The sequence below is a fragment of the Dermacentor andersoni genome, chromosome 4 (genome assembly GCF_023375885.2).
Source record: "Dermacentor andersoni chromosome 4, qqDerAnde1_hic_scaffold, whole genome shotgun sequence".
NCBI classification, from domain to species: Eukaryota; Metazoa; Arthropoda; class Arachnida; order Ixodida; family Ixodidae; genus Dermacentor; species Dermacentor andersoni.
In genome coordinates this window covers 41,613,500-41,629,693 of record NC_092817.1, presented here as the reverse complement: position 1 = coordinate 41,629,693, position 16,194 = coordinate 41,613,500, and the positions used below count along the sequence as shown (strand labels likewise).

The window sequence follows — 16,194 nt, the reverse complement described above, 5'->3', positions numbered from 1 at the left end:
AGATGCCCGTCCGGCCAGCACGTCGAGCCGTGCATCGTGAAGCGATGGGAGAGAGCGCGGGGCCGAAGTTGCAGCGAAGGCGGTCGTCGTCCCTACGCGCGTGCACATAACGGATACCGAGAGTTTCGAGCAGGTCTGGAAGTCGTTAGCGCCACGGCGATCATCTCGCAGCGACGAGAGATATTTCGCCATCTGCGCCAAGAGTTCACTGCACGGGGGCAGGCAGCAATTTGCAGCTGACCGAAGACCAGCCTATACACAAAGGCTCGCGGTGCCTTCGCTGCCGGGTTCGGGTCTCGGGATTTGAAGAAGAAGAAGTTTGTGTATTTCGGACAATCATGTACAGATTTTCAGAATTTACACAATCATATGTACACACGTAACTGTCCCGATTTTGCTTAACACACCAGTCTGCGACTCGAGAAAGTCCTGAGGATTTTTCCCGCAAACGCTTAGAACGGAACCATGAAGCAATACCAGAATTTGAGATTCAAACTTTAAGTTACATGCATGCGCACGTAGCGCGTCATAAAGACACATCGCAACGTCTGTGTAGTTAGTTCTACATACGGCGTCCGGTGCACCACGATACCCTGCGTATGATAGCTAACTGTTGGGTTTCGTGCCTATGCTCATGACGACGGCTAAGGCTTGGCGGTGATATAACTATAATACGTATTGAGTGATCGCGAGCACGAGGTGCAAGTCCTTCCAAGTGCCGAAACCAACGCACACGCATACACACATATATCAAGAAAGAGAGATAGCAATGAAGCACAAACAAAGGTATTTTTCTAGTTTACTAAAGAGCACTGGCACTACTCGTATAGCCTACCTTCTTCAAATATAAGCGCATCCGACGATGACATCGAATTAAGCCACATCAGTACGTCCACCACATCCTAAAAGAACAGCGTCTCCTCCAACATCTCTCGCACAACAACTCTTCGAGTCATATAATTTTCCAATCCCCCATAAATGCACGTTTACTCTCAAAAGTGTAATTAAACGTAAGTAGTCACTCGTACATAAAATGTTTGGAAACATTCAATGGTTTAGCTAATTACGCCCAATGTTCAGATATTGCTACTCTCTTATTTGAATATCCCTTTGCAGCCATTAATTGCATCCTTTACTGCCATGACATAACTGTAGAGATAGTTACATTTACTTCTTTAAAAGCTACAGCTGTTACGGTCCCAATGCACCATTCTCTTTTCTCTCGGCTCGATAGTAACTCAGCTCCATGACCATCAACGTGACATCACGCTTTGAAGTATGGCAAACCTTACCGGGGCGCAAAGACTCCTTCGAAAAAAGAAAGCCAAATAACTTAGCAAGAAGAAGAAAGGAGGAGGAGGAGGAGAAGGAGGAGGAGGAACATGAGTAACAAGAGGAACGACAAACAAGCGCTGAATTTCGTTACAAACGTTTCACCCCCCAAAAAAATCTTGGCAGTTTCACCCGAAGGGCGTAGCAGTGACAGCGATAGCAAGCTTTAGCGCTGGGCTTTAACTCCCCTGACGGTGTCCTAACTACACGCGGGTGCGATACGGCGCGACGCAAACCGCACGCAAGGCAGCTCCAGACGGGTGTAGAAGGAACAGCGCCGCCCTGGCAGCTACCAGGCGTCTCACAACGCAGGCGCGATGAAGAGCGTCGCGAGTGGCGTTGCAGCCATTGACAATGCGATGGTACTGTTAGGATGGGCCTGCAGGGGTAGTGCTCTGCTGTTCTAATATAAAAATATGTAAATAAATCCTGCTCGCCTAGTCCTGTCCTCCCAAGTTCCTCCCTACGACCTACAACCCTTACAACTGGTGGCAGCGGCGAGATCGTCCTCCAAATCCGACAGTACACGAGACGAGACCGACGGGCGGAAATCGTTAGGTTAGTGAGCGCCCGGTGAAATGTTAGATAACGTTGGCTTGACGTCTACTACGCTTTCCACTCAGGAGGGGTGCATAACCACCACAACATCGGCATGCGCAAACGCTACTGTGCTTATATATTGTGCGCGTGCGCAAAATGCTCATATGACAGCAGGGGCCGCCACCGAGGCGATTGAACGTACGCACGGTGCATCGTCTTAGCTTAATTCGTCGTTGTTGCAGCCAAACGCACTTCGAGTCTCTGAAAACCCTCTAAACACTCCCCCCATCCCCCGACTCCCCGTGCGAGTCACGCATGCGTCGTTAGAGGGACAGCACGACGGCAACGGCTCCGATCGCGTGAATGCGCCTCGAGCGTCCGTATATAATTGACCTCGTATAATGAAACCACAACCCGACCAAAGCAGAACGTCGAACGTTCCCGCGTCGGCGCATCCACACGACGGATCGAATCGCCGATTTAGACTATGGCCAGGGCGTCACGTAACACAGCGGCGCCTCAGGCAATTGCGCCCCCGAAGAGAGAGAGCCGTACACAGCGTTACACGACGTCGATCCTCCTATATATGCGCACGGCGTGACTCCGCGCCGCCTGGTATATGTGACGTGGCGCGCTGCTCCGCTGACCGCGGAACTACAAATCGGCGATTCGATCCGTCGAATGCGCGCGCAAGCAGCTTACGCAACGCGCTCCCAAATTCCGGCCGTTTCACGGCGCGCATGCAGAGCGGAAAAGCGTCGTCAACCTCGCGTTCGCGCGCCACCGCTCCAAACAAAAGCATGCGTGCGTATCCGAAAGACGCTCGCTCAGACCCGCACCGCGCCGAACCGAGCGCGACGCGGTGTAGTATAGTACGCGTATTTCACGGCCGCCCGGGCAGCGAGGCGCACCGATGGCGTGCGCCTTTCTCCCGGCCAGCCTGGAAACAAGGATGAAGCACAGTGCCCGCACGAAGCAGACGCGGCGCGCGAGATACCGCTGCTTCTCGTTCCCGAGCCCGTAAGGAGAGAGAGAGAGACCACATAGGATGAGTTCTTATGAGAATTGCTGCAGCGAGTTCCCCTGGGAAATCTCGACAAACTGCCCTGCTTTAGACCCTTTAAGCCCACGCAGTGGAATCGGCGAGTCTGCGACGCGAAAAAACTTTTGCGGCCGCTTATCCTTAGAGCAGCCAAGTTTGCCGAGGAAGGAAATGCGTTTTCAATCCTCACTGAGGAAGACCCACCCCCCAAACTTTCCCCAACTGCCACCGCCTTTAATGCAAAGCCATTTTGTGGAGTCGGGTGGGCTTTGATGCTGTGGTCAATGGTTAGGACTGATTTGAGGAGGAGGTTACTTTTCCACACCACTGGCGCTACTGCTGGGGTGACTCCTAAATTGAAGCTTCCTTTGTGGCGTCCGATGGAGTTCGGGTGTTGCGATCGGTTGCGGTGGTGCTCGGCAACGCAGTGCCTGCATCACCTTACTCGCCTTGACCAGTCAGCTATACGCTGTTTCTATCATGGCGAACTCTGTATTTCGGCTAACGAACTTTTCTCAGGAGGTACGCGAGCATTTCTTTCTCAGGAGGAAGAAAGCTCAGTGATTAACTAGAACATGAGTCTTTAATATTACGATTAACGACACACATTGCAAAGGAAACAAAACCAAACATGCGGCCTTACTCCAAATCACAAACCTCTAGAACTTGCTGTCGCGACTGGATAGGCACTATGATGAGCCTCAACCCCTTTTCTATTGAGAAGCCCCTCACCAGATCTGGCCATTTTGAAGTGACAAGAGCAGTGCATACAATGCGCGCTAAAGAAATCTTAAACCAAACGCCGCGCCCTCTCGCGGGCGCCGCGCACCCTGCCGGAGCAGACGACAGTTGCACAACTGCGACTACGCAGCTCACAGTGCTGTGACGTCACTCAAAGGGACACCTGACTTAGAATTATTCCTCGAGACATCAGTTAGCTGTTTAATCTGTTGCTTCAATAGGCGAATCAAAGTTTAGAGAAATAATACAACATAGAAACCGAATCTGCGCGCTTTTGTTTTACTTCGTACCATGGCAAGAGAGATGCACTTCCGTTTCGTCTGGTTGTTCCTACGTCGTGCAGCCGCGCGCGCAGATACCAAGCTATGTCATTTTCTACCGTGTTCCTGCGCCGCGATCATGTTCTTTGACCCCCTCGAGTCTACCTCAGTGTTCATGTGACGCTAACTTATCGTGCCGCTAATCTGGTGCCAGTGGTACAACGAGACTCACGCGCTGTGTCGCAAGGATCTATGAGCCCGGCCAGGCTCTCCAAACGTGCGCTTAGGCAGGGATACATTTCGCAGAAGCAGCCAGAGAACAATGCAAGTGGTTCTTGCACACAGCTCACAAGACCGTGAAAAGAGTGAAACGAAACGAACGCAACAGCTCGCGGGCTCGCGCGCGAGACTGTCACAGGAAGTGCGTCGCTCAGGAAAAACGCCAAAAAAAGAATTAAATAAGTAGAAGAAGACGGGGACAGTGACGTATACGTTACGCAATTCTCCGGCTCCGGTACGGGAAACGCAGGGAAGAAATTTTGCCTGCGGAAGCTAGACGGAGCAAGCGGCGAGAGTATCGACGTTATAGCAGTGAATCTCGCCTATTGAAATCACGGGTTCGTGACACTTCAATTGTTTCCATCTCTGCCAATAATGAACGATTTTGAAAAGATTCTTGCGGTAGAGCGCTCCCTAGAGGGCACGTAACAATTTCCAGAGTATAAGCAAAATTTGCTATGTGGTCTGGAGAGGAGCCCTTTAAGGAGTTAGTAAATGGCACATTCGGTACCCCGTCTTTCTCGACATACGTAGGGGAAATCCAAGCCCTTGGAAACTAGTTGCTCACAGCCTGTCAGTGATAGCGTTCTTCCTTACGGTTCTTCCTTACAGAGCCCAACCAAACCCATAAATATATAATATAGTAGTAACGAAGTGTATTCTACTTTGGGGGGGGGGGGCTGCTGGTGTAAATTTTTGGCAGGAGCGCAATCGTGATTACATTCTTTTTCTAAATGTTTAAAATGTTTTACACTTGATTAGATCAATATTAGCTCTGTTTTGTTTATTAAGCTCTGCGCCACCAGGTAGTTGGACCGCGCACTGCAGACCGATCAGGCCGCTTGCGTACGTCTACCGCTAGAGTTCCTTCATCACAGCAATAGTAGTATGGAAGGGCTTCACACCTCCGCCCATCCGTCAAAACGCCCAGCTCGCCTGTGGTTACCGGAATAGCGGACATGCTCGGCGCTGCGACAGAATGCTCGCAACGCACGCTGCTTCTAGGGGCTTCGCGCGCTGGCTCCAAGACAACCGGAAGTATACGACAGGACGTCCCATCATGACAAAGAGCCAGTGAAGGCGAAGCTTGGCCCCGATCACACGGCGGACGAGTTGCGGAGAAAATGTATGGCTATGCAGGAGGGCAACTTGTAATCATCCGTAGCTCTTTTAATATGACTCATTCATTCATCATTCGCACAAATTGTGGTGCGAATGATTTACTGTAGCTGTATCCTACGCGTTTACAAAGTTTGTCCGAACTTTGTTTAAGGGACCCTTTAATGGTGGTGTGTGTGTCCTATAGCACTGTCACCTACGCTTAAGAAACAAATAAACAAGCAAAAACAGCAGAAAAGAGTGAGATGAAAGACAGGCCGGACCCGCAGACTATAGCCAGCACATAAAGAACGATCGATTACGGGCCAGCAACTTATCCGCCACAGCCTTTCAGTGTACGGCGAGGTCCACTGTTAAAGAAAGCATCCAGTCAATATAACAGCGAATAGCTTCTTGCTTTTTTCGTCCGCGCTGTGCCCCGTTTAGTTAGTTTAATCGCGGATGAAGTTGTCGCCGCAGCCTATCGCGGACAAGCTTTAGGTGCGAAGGGCCTCGCCGTTCGCTGCGACAGCGCGATTGTGAGACCAATAGAATGCATTCCACGCCAACGGCATCTTCTAACAGGAGCCGATCCCTCTGGGCAATCGAAGCCTCGCCGGCGGAGCGAGAGTGCCTTCCGCGTAACGCGAGACCCCAAAGACACGCGCGACAATGGCAGCGCGCGAGCGGTGCGAACTGCTGTATAGCGACGCCGCTGAAAGGTTTCCGCCTCGTATAGACGTGACGTGCAGAGGACCCCCGGGGGTGTAGCTGGAAACGGTAGCACCTGGGCACGACGACGTGATCCGGCGCGGGGCGCCAACACAAAGGCGCGCGCCGTCGCAGTTATACGCACAGAATCACGAATACAGCTGGGCACCATTGTGAAATCGATGCGAGGCATGCCCCACCGGCACACGTACCTGGTGATCCAAGAGCAACATGAAAGAGCGAAGCCAAAGCGAACAATTCTAAAACCACAGACGACAACAACACGTATAGACATCTCGTGCGTGCGCGCGTTTCATACCATAGCCTGGATTTCACAACAATAACAATATTCATATTTGACACTATAACAGGTGGCGCTTCGGTCATCAGTAGTTGACGGGATGAAAAGTATCGGTACCTCAAAAGCTCGTACAGGGAACCGAGTGCAGGGTAATTGGAGGTATAAATACCTCGGCCCAGTGACTTAGAGGGAATTACCTTTTACTAGATCCGGATTTTTCCCGCGTGACGACCAGCTACAAATGGAAAGGCACTAATCATCATCATCATCCCACCAATACCATCATCATCGTCGTCGTCGTAACCGTTTGCAAATTTGTACAATCCGGAAGCAATTATAAGGAAAAATGAGGAAACCGAGACGGTATGTTAGCTGAAAAGGAGGAAAATAAAAAAAAAACATGCAGATTTACACAGACAAGCAAGAAATCAGGACAAAAAAAAAAAAAGACATACGATAACAAAAAGGGCCGTGCCTCGCTATTTGAGGCCCGAATTGACTCCCTCAGGACAAAATCTACCGAAGAAAATATTCGCAACGAGATGTGTCTGCTACAGCAAAACTTCGGAGACGATTCAGCAAATTGTAATGCGTAATTCCAAGATATTCGCCCAGTCAGCACCGTAGGGAACGTCCACCTTGCAGCAGGGGGCGTTTAAATTATTGGTGAAAAAAGCAGGAAGGAGTGGAGTCTGGGTCGTTGCAGGCAAGGTAACCGTAGAATGTGGAGAAAGAGGGTCAAAAATAAGTTAGGCGCTGGCAAAACGCTAGATTCCAATAGATGTAAAAGCTCATTATCTCGAGCAGGCAGGGCGACTAATTGTGCCTGCCCCGTTTAAAAAGAATGCCATTAGATGTCATCGTCATCATCATCATTGCATCACACAAGCGAAGTTGTCCCAAAGGCTAAATGGCTGTCGCCGCGGTTCAAAGAATGTCATTAAAAATCAATCAGATATTTGGACTTCCCGGAGGTGGGAGCCGAACCAGACTTGTACGTAGCGAATCACCTGTAATTATTGTTTGTAATCAATTACATTTTTGTAGTCTTGTAGTTCATCAGTAATTTTTTACTCGGTAACGTTACCTGTAATTCAATGACTCTTTTTTCAGTAACAAACTACAAGTAACCAGTTACATTATTGACGACACAAGCCGTAATGACAGGCGATCGGCACTCTTGAGCGCTCGAATTTGGCGGGAACTGTAGTAGAAAAGACTTCGCGCTGTTCCCGAATGCCGTCGTAATGCACCAACAAGCTCATATTCCAACGCTCCTGCGAGCTTTAACATGTCTCCCATAAGAAAATTACGAAAGATGATCGACGAAAATCTTGGACAGCAATCGTTAGTGAAGGTAAATAACACGTGAATGGCTGTCTAGAGCGCTCTGTAAGAGCCAGGTCAGCTTGTTCTACTTACTGTATTTGCGCAATGTTAACAAAAGTAAATTCAATCGATCTTTTTTTTCTTTAGCAATTAGTTAACTAATATAGCGGAGTCACTGTAGTCAATTACAATTTTAAACGATGCAACCTTTACTTTTTACGTAAAGCGTGGCATTCTGAGCGGGAACCACACTGTCCGCAGTACGTGTGCGCTGCTCCAAAAAGATACGGGTCCGTGTATCGAGCTCTCAAGACACGGTACGATCCCTCCTGCTCTCCGCAATACAGTATAGTGCCGCGAAAGTAGTGGCGCGAACACGGAAGCAATACGACTCCGAGCCCTCGTTCCGCCCGCCACTCGCCGTGCAAGTCGCGTGCTTGGGGGGCGAACGCCGGGAGGAGATCCGATACACAGCAAAGCAGTACTGCACCGAACGCACCGAGGACTTCCCAGTCGGAAAGGCTTTGAAGAAACAAGCAGCGTTTCGACATTCTCGATGCCAGCATTCAGGCTTTCCCCGCCATGCAAACAAAAGAGGAAAATCAAAAGCTTGCGTGATTTGCGTGAAACGCACACGCTCTGCAAACTCGTTAAGAAGAAAACGAAGAGAAGGAAAGAAAGAGAAAAAAAAAATAACGGCGATGTAAATAAAGAGAGAAAGCAAAGAAAGCTTGCCCGGAGGGACCGCGGCTCTAAGCTTGTTCTCTAGCAGTACCGCCGCGCCAGGCGCACAGAACAATATCCGACTCGCTTTCGAACAACGTACGGATCCCCGTTCTTTTTTTTTTTTATTCCTCGACTTCACCGTTGACGACGACAGCAGAAGTCAAAGGACATTACGGAAAGTACCTTAGTTTCGAGGCGCCCGCGAACAAACGAAAGATATCTGCAAAGCAACGATCGAAACAATAGGCAAGATCAAGAAGGCGTTCGATCTGCGTCCGCCGCACAAGACTTGTACGGAGTCCCTCCGAAGATGCCGTGCCTGAGTGCAGCCTTATACGGAATCGACCAACCAACAACGGCTATAGGACGGTTCCCGCTGGACAAGGTGCCGACAAATATTTATTTGAGCTGTCTATGAAAAGGCGTGAAATAAACGTCTGCTGGAAATTAGCGCCTGTCCTGCGTCCTTCCTCGTCTCTGCGATATTGAATGTACCTTTATGCTATATACGAACTGCTAGAATTTCTATGCGAAAATTAACTGCCACTCCACCTATATTTCAACTCGGCTGCGCATGCCTTTCTCCTACGATAATAGCTGCGAAGGAAGTCAGATGCATCTGTTCCATTTATTTTTCTTTGTGTCTGCTTTCCTGTACGTTTGTTTGTTAAAAGGACTCTATAGAAGAAAAAAAAAAGCAATTTGAGCCGTATTTGTAAATTACGTTGCTGTAATAGCAATATATTATATATATCTTGAAGTTCCCACACCAGAACGTCGTAAGGTCATGGATTTTGACGGCGCCTGCTAGTCCGACATAGTTAATAATTCTTTATTGCGTACGATGGACTACATTGCATTCTAAACGAGCACAAGGCGGAACTTGGCAAGTAATTACAAGAACTTTTACCTGGCCATAACGGCGCAAATATACACAGGAAAAAAGAAAACGTCTGTGACATCACACACTGAATACAGCCGAATGGTGTCGGCACGAAATTAGAGGTAACTTCGACCTTCATCTTGTAATAATCAACCCATTACAGTAAGATTAACGAGAATGGAAGCTTAAAAATTCGTTATCAGCATACGGCGTTTAGTGCTATACTGTTGTGTATCCCTTGAAGTCCTTTTCCAGTTTCAGGGCCGCCACTTCCTAGAGGGAGCGTATTAGATCGCCGGCTCCATCGAGGGCTCCCTCCCACCGAATGTTGTGCCTATAAGGGCGCCCCGTTATATAAGTGGATATAATGGCTAAACCGCTTACTCACCTGCGCCAAAACTTCCGTAAGGTGCGGTGTCATTTTTCCGGTGCATTTTGCTGAACACCGTGCTTAAACGCGGCACTTGCCTGTTTAGTCAAGGATATATAGATAAGAACAAGTCTCCTGCGGCGACGCCGAAGCTATAAGCCAATTTCCTCGGTGAATAGAACGGCGTAGCGCACTTTGTACCCCATGAAGGCAAAACACCCTCCGCGCAATAGGCAGATTGGATAAACTTTATTAAAGGTCCTGCAGGTCGCACGTCAGCGCGCAGTGCGCGTCTCCCCCCGCAGGGACCAACAGGGAGTACCTGGCGACCGCTGCGCGGACCTGCTGGACGGCCCAAGGCAGAATGGAAAGACCTATACTTCGCCCTCTAGTGAAAGCCGACGCGACTGTAACTTTCACTAAGTAAATTAATCTACATTATCCGACCGGCATCCTTGCGGACGACGCAGTTGACCGAAAATTGGAAGAACCGCACATAGACACGGACGTCGCAAACAAAATTCGCGATGAAATACCAAGTGTGCGGGAAATGTTTAAGCCCAAACAAACCAGCGGTTTAGAAGGCTTTATAAACGCTCCCTCGTCGCCGCAACATTCGGTAGAACAAATGACATTTCGTACACGGATCGCCGCCACGATAAGCCTATAATAAAAGGTACCTTTCAGGGCGTCGCGACAAAACATCGCGTTTTTGAAGTTTCCATAACCTGGAGACTTAAAAATAAGCGCTGCTATACACCGCATGCACTGGTCGTTATGGTCTGAAAACGGATGCGCTAACAGCCACGATAGCTATACATCCCCCCCCCACCCTCTTCCTCACATTTATGCCATTACAGTAATTAAGGCAACCGCAAGTGCTTCCGAACTTAGTCATATCCTTCCAGCTATAACCGCTCCTCGTGGGCGATGGAGCGCTTCTGCAACGCCACTTATTTCGGTTCTGAACAGCAGACTATATATATACGCTGGCCCGAATACATACATAAACCACTTTACTTCCAAGCAAAGCCTGTGCGGACTACGGCGTGCAATTTAACGGACTGCACTTATGGAGAGCTTAACGCGCTTCCGCGACCATTCCTTGAACTCGAAAAGCTGCCACAACGTTGAACTGTTAGGCGATGTACGATCGAACTACTTCCTTATCGACAACTCAAAATGGCATCGTTGTCTGTACTCTGCTAAAATTTACGGGCCTGACCGCGAAGCATTGGATTTCTTTTCCACTCAGCAATGAAGACTGTCGCACCGAGTAAAGTGGGCCTTGTAAGGATTGGGGGGCTCAGTCCCACCGCTCGTAACCAGTTGTCAAGATTGGAGTCGGGAATGAATTAGATGGTAGCTGGCTCATGCCGTCGTCCAACTTATCCGCGCTGAGGACGTTGTTGAAGGGAAGGACTGCTTCTCATCGAGAACGAGGAATATGGGTTTATTTACAGTATCTACATAAGGACGTTGCAGTTCATCAGTCTAGCATGACTGCGAGAGAAAGTACACTGAGCAGCCGCACAACAGCGGTTTATAAACACTCGGTCCTCCCTCGATCCCAAGGTGAGGGAAACATTCGACCAGGCACCGTAGACTGACCAGGCATCGTAGGCGAGCCGACCAGGCACCGTAGGCCGGAGGGCTTACACACACATTTCCGCACAGGTTCACGGTCCCCAACCGAGGTCAGACGGTCTTCGCAGAACTCGAGGCTTACGTCAATAAAGAAGCATTTTATTCCCCGAGCTGACCCCCGCCGAGCGCCCGCCGGTTGCCCATTGTCTTACGTCTTAAACGGCGCGTGGGAAGAACCTCGAACTACGTTCCCTCGGGGACTCCCTCGTTCACAGCAGAACAGATTGGCGGTAGCGGGTTCAGGCACAAAGCCTGCTTCGTCGCACTCATCTTGGCTCCAGCAACGGAGAGTCGAGGACGCGCGCATTGTTCTCCACACACACAGTCGACTGAGTGACGCCGTGGCTAGAGGTTTGCGGTGGCGTTCCAGGAAAAGTTGACGCCCGCTGTCGCAACTGGCTGGCAAAACTTGCACGTCAGCGGGCCGTTCTTAACAGCCTATCCAGAAGACCATGAATTGAAGTGAGGTACTTGGTGGTGTAAGAGTAGGGGTCGGGCATGTCAAAAGGGGTAACTGGTTCATGCCGCCATCCGACTCATCCACGCTAAGGACGTTGTTGAAGGGAGGAACGTGTTCTCCATGAGAACGAGTACTGGGTTTATTTACAATATCTACATGAAGAGTGAAGAACATTGCATCTCATCACTCTAGCAAGACTGAAGTGAAACACACCGAGGAGCCGAAAAAGTTCGCCTAAACCCTCCTGTCCTCCCTAGATCCCTAGGCCAGGGAAAACTACCGTTCCGCTTCGTCCAATCGGATCGTCGAAAGTCGTCGAAGGACCCGCGTTAAGGGCGAGGGTTCACAGAATCACTCCCGCCCCTGTTTTCACTGAACACACAGAAAGGAGGGAAGCTTCGTAGACGGGGATTGCTCCGCTTGACTGAAGCTGGAGCGTCTTGGTTCCTGGGATGACCCCGCAGTTAGCTGGAACGTCTGTCAGACGACCGTGGCGGTTACCAGAGTCCGTGAGGGGACGCCTTAAAGCACCCCTTGCTTCCAATGGCGACAGTGAACCAACAAACACTACTCAGTCCGCCAAACGCGTCTCGCCTAGCGGGCACCGCAGGCCTGCACGAGGGTGACCCACTGTTAGCTTCACGAAGCGATTCGTCGCCGTGGGGCAGCAGAGGCTAGAAGGTCACTACCGCCGCTGGCCGATCGTAACAGTGGGCTGATACTGTTACTCAAGCACGATATGCGTATCCGCAGGGGTATCAACGTGGTTTGTAATGCAAGGCGATCCTGGAGGCAATGGAACGTCACAGAACCGACACGCAACCTTAGCCAATTGAAGATCCCATTCGATTAGCCTGCACTTTCCGAACTAGTTTGCAATTCACTATTCGTTTTACCAGCAGTTCAAGATGGCGGCATCTGCACGTCGCCATTCGTTTCACTCCAGCAGCCTTGGTGCAGGACGAGTTCACTGCATTGCTTGCACCTGTCAGCGTAGTATGGAGCCTTCGTGCAGGTGATTCCATGCCTGTCCGAAGCCCAATCAAGAAATGGCACTGAACTGGTGGGAACAAGTTTACTAAGTGCAGGATGAATCGAATGCACTTAAAGTCAAGCCATAAGTGACCCAGCAGCATATCGAGCTGCTGCGGTAACTTATGGCCATGGCATTCCACTGAGGATTCGTACAGAGCATCCGACAAAAAAAATTCAATATTTCAGGAATTTCCATGTTGTTAAAGGCAAAAATTCAAGGAGGTTGAAACCAACTTGAATCATACACATTACCCAGCAAATTTTCATATTTCCTGCTTCTTAGCTGCAATGCTTTACAGCTAAGCAGTCACTGAAGTGCACACATGATTTTAGCTCTTCAAGTGGATTTTCAAGATTAACTTTACAACTGTTAACGATGTCAATCACCTCATGGTACATCACCCTCCGGTCAATGAGGGTTTAACAGTGCCCGGCTTCAACCAAAAATACTGATCACGTTAAAGCCAAAGAGCTAAAGCTTATTTTCCATGATGACCAAAAAACAATAAAAATGGTGGTACTGCTTGGTCGCTTAATCTGGCTTCGTCGATAGCGCGACGATGGTAATGACGATTTAAGCAAGCCTGTCGTCATTGGCTGAGGACATGCAAGACTGCAATCGCTTAGCGAAACTCTCAAAAGAGAATAGATAGAGAATGCATAGTGTGTCCGCAGCCTAGCGCCGATGCGGAGTTTAAAAATTCTGAAGTCATTCACGTTCAGAAGCACTGCGTGTATATCTTGGTCGCCCTAAATTGATCACGACTAATATATCATATCAAGCATCACGCTTGCCTTCTCTTCTCATTACCCGCCGTGGTTGCTCAGTGGCTATGGTGTTGGGCTGCTGAGCACGAGGTCGCGGGATCGAATCCCGGCCACGGCGGCCGCATTTCGATGGGGGCGAAATGCGAAAACACCCGTGTGCTTAGATTTAGGTGCACGTTAAAGAACCCAAGGTGGTCTAAATTTCCGGAGTCCTCCACTAAGGCGTGCCTCATAATCAAAAAGTGGTTTTGGCATGTAAAACCCCATAATTTAATTTTTTTTTCTCTTCTCATTCGGTTTCATACCCCTTCACTGCAAACATTTCTACAGATCAATGCATCCCCATAGAGGAGATAGCACGCTTTCATTAACGAGTCGGACTCATTTTTCAAACATTCAGTGTCCTCATTTACGGTGCAATCAAGTTGTTTTTGTGCAAACTCTATTAGACCCATTACAAGTTCACCTTTGCGAGATATACTTATTAAGCAGCTCCGACAACTAAGATTGAGTTCGATGACACTTTTCCAAATAATGCTAAATATTTGCCCTATCCACTCCTAAATGATATTTTAGAAGATCATCTTGCACAAGTAGAAATACAAACTGATAGCGGCTGACGCTTCCGTCTGTTAAGAGAAGGCAGGTGCGGGAACTGTATATCGTCATCTTTTAATTGATCTTTTTAATCCGACTACTCGACTTCACACCTATTTCTCGGCCTTAATTATTGGTAATTGTCTTAAGCTTTACTTAAGTTACCTTCATCTTTGACAGCAGCCGTAATTTTAACAGACTGTCTCTCTGTTTGTTCTTGCCTAACCACTACTACTTTGTCAAACGCATTAGAAGCGTTCTTTTCCTTCGTCTCACTACATTTACGACTCGTCCGTTTGGTGTGGGTGCCAGGACACAAAGGTATAATACTAAATGAATCTGCAGATCAACTCGCATTAACATCACATGGTGGCAAAGTAATCCCTATTTTACTATCATATGAGTTTGTAACAGCGGCTCGATTTAGAAAATTCACCACTGAGAATGCATCGTCCACCTCTGAATTTTCACAAGTAAATTATTCTTGGAGCAATAGATGTCGCTCCACTGCAAAGGCTGAATCATCGCTAACGAAACTTCGTTGTCGAGTAATACCAATACCTTCACTGGTCTGCATGGTCAGGCGATATCATAACTGTATCGTTTCTGCAATGAAATTGTAGTTCTTTTTTTTAAGCGTGTCGCCATTTTAAGGTTCAAAGAAAAAGATTGTTGGAAGAACCGTTACGTAAACTTCACTTGACGTTGCCTATATCGGTGGTTCTTTCCTTTGGTACTTACCGAACTGGGTGATGCCCTCTGCAATTTTCTGTGCTGCCAGACAAAAAACAAGAACAATGCTAAAATTTTTTCCGCGTCATATTGTTTGATCTGCAATTCAAATTTTGAATTGTGTAATGTGAAGATACGACAGAGTTTACATCTGTATCACATAAATTCAAATTCACAAATGTTCAGATTACAAGTTTTCTTTATCCAAGTCATATTCTTGAAAATCAGTATTGTTCCTTTTTATAACTCGTGCAACTCCCGATTCATGGCCGATCTCCGTGATTGGGTTGCGCCAGGTGATTGAGCAACAACGACAATTACAACAGCACGGAAACCTAAGAGGTCACGAAAAAAAGAAAATAATGGGCACCTATATACAAGAAACAGTCAAGGTTATTCACAACATTGAAAAACGCAAAGATAAACAAATGTTCCGGAGGGCCTCTGACTTTTGCCCGTATACATTCTGGCGGCAAAACAGCTTCATGCCGTCGGACGTTACGTGCACGAGCGCATTCGTGAGTTGGAAAAAAAAAAAAAAGGGGGGGGGGGGGCACACTGAGACCATAGTCATTTGTCGGCGCCTATAGGGAACGAAGGCCATTTATTCCCTGCGTGCCATTAAAAGAAAGAGAAAAAAATACAGAAATAAGACAAGGGAAGGGATAGAACGTAAGCGGCACGAAAGCGTTGCGCAAATATAAAGTGAATCGAATAAATTCCGTTTAATATAAGCGCGGCTTGAACAAACATATCCAGGTTATTGATTCCCGTGCCACGGTCGCAGCGGCCGCGCTGTAATATACAGCGATTCTCGAGCCGTGTGCGCGCACGTGCGGGACATTTTTTTTTTTTTTTTTACTTTTTTTTTCTCTGGGAGAAGGAATTTAAGACGAAGGAAATTCACGAGCCACTGCGAGAGCGAGAGGAGACGAGAGTTTAAACAAAACAAAACGAGCCGGGCGAGCAGTGTTTAAAATAACGACGCAGCCGGAATGAAAAGAACAAGGTAACGCCGGTGCCGCGGTGGCTTAGCGGCTCTGGTGTTGCGCAGCTAAGCACGAGGTCGCGGGATGAGGTCCCGGCGACGGCAGCCGCATTTCGATGGGGGAAAATGCAAAACCACGCCCGTGTCCCGTGCATTGGGGGCACCTTAAAGATCGCCCGGTGGTCAAAATTAATCCGGAGTTCTCCACTATACGGCGCGCCTCGGATCATAATCAAATAGTGGCACGAAAAATCTCCCAGAGAATTCAAAGATCAAGGCGTGCCAACGCAGGGCGCCAGAAACTGAGCAGGCGACGCGCTGCGTGAGCACGGAAACGACCCGCTCTGCGCAGGGA

The 16,194-nt window shown here is 48.6% G+C and overlaps 1 protein-coding gene across 3 annotated transcripts in view; it reads right to left on the bottom strand.

Annotated features, from left to right (window-relative positions):
* Positions 1–16,194, bottom strand: part of LOC126536992 (uncharacterized) — a 426,514-nt gene that overhangs the window by 302,354 nt on the left and 107,966 nt on the right. The window contains exon 4 of one of the 3 annotated variants that reach the window (XM_055073633.2): positions 14,861–14,893. The exons of the other annotated variants lie outside the window; for them this stretch is intronic. The gene's annotated coding sequence lies outside the window, so the exon portion shown is untranslated. The remainder of the gene's footprint in view (positions 1–14,860; positions 14,894–16,194) is intronic. 3 annotated transcript variants of the gene reach the window in all.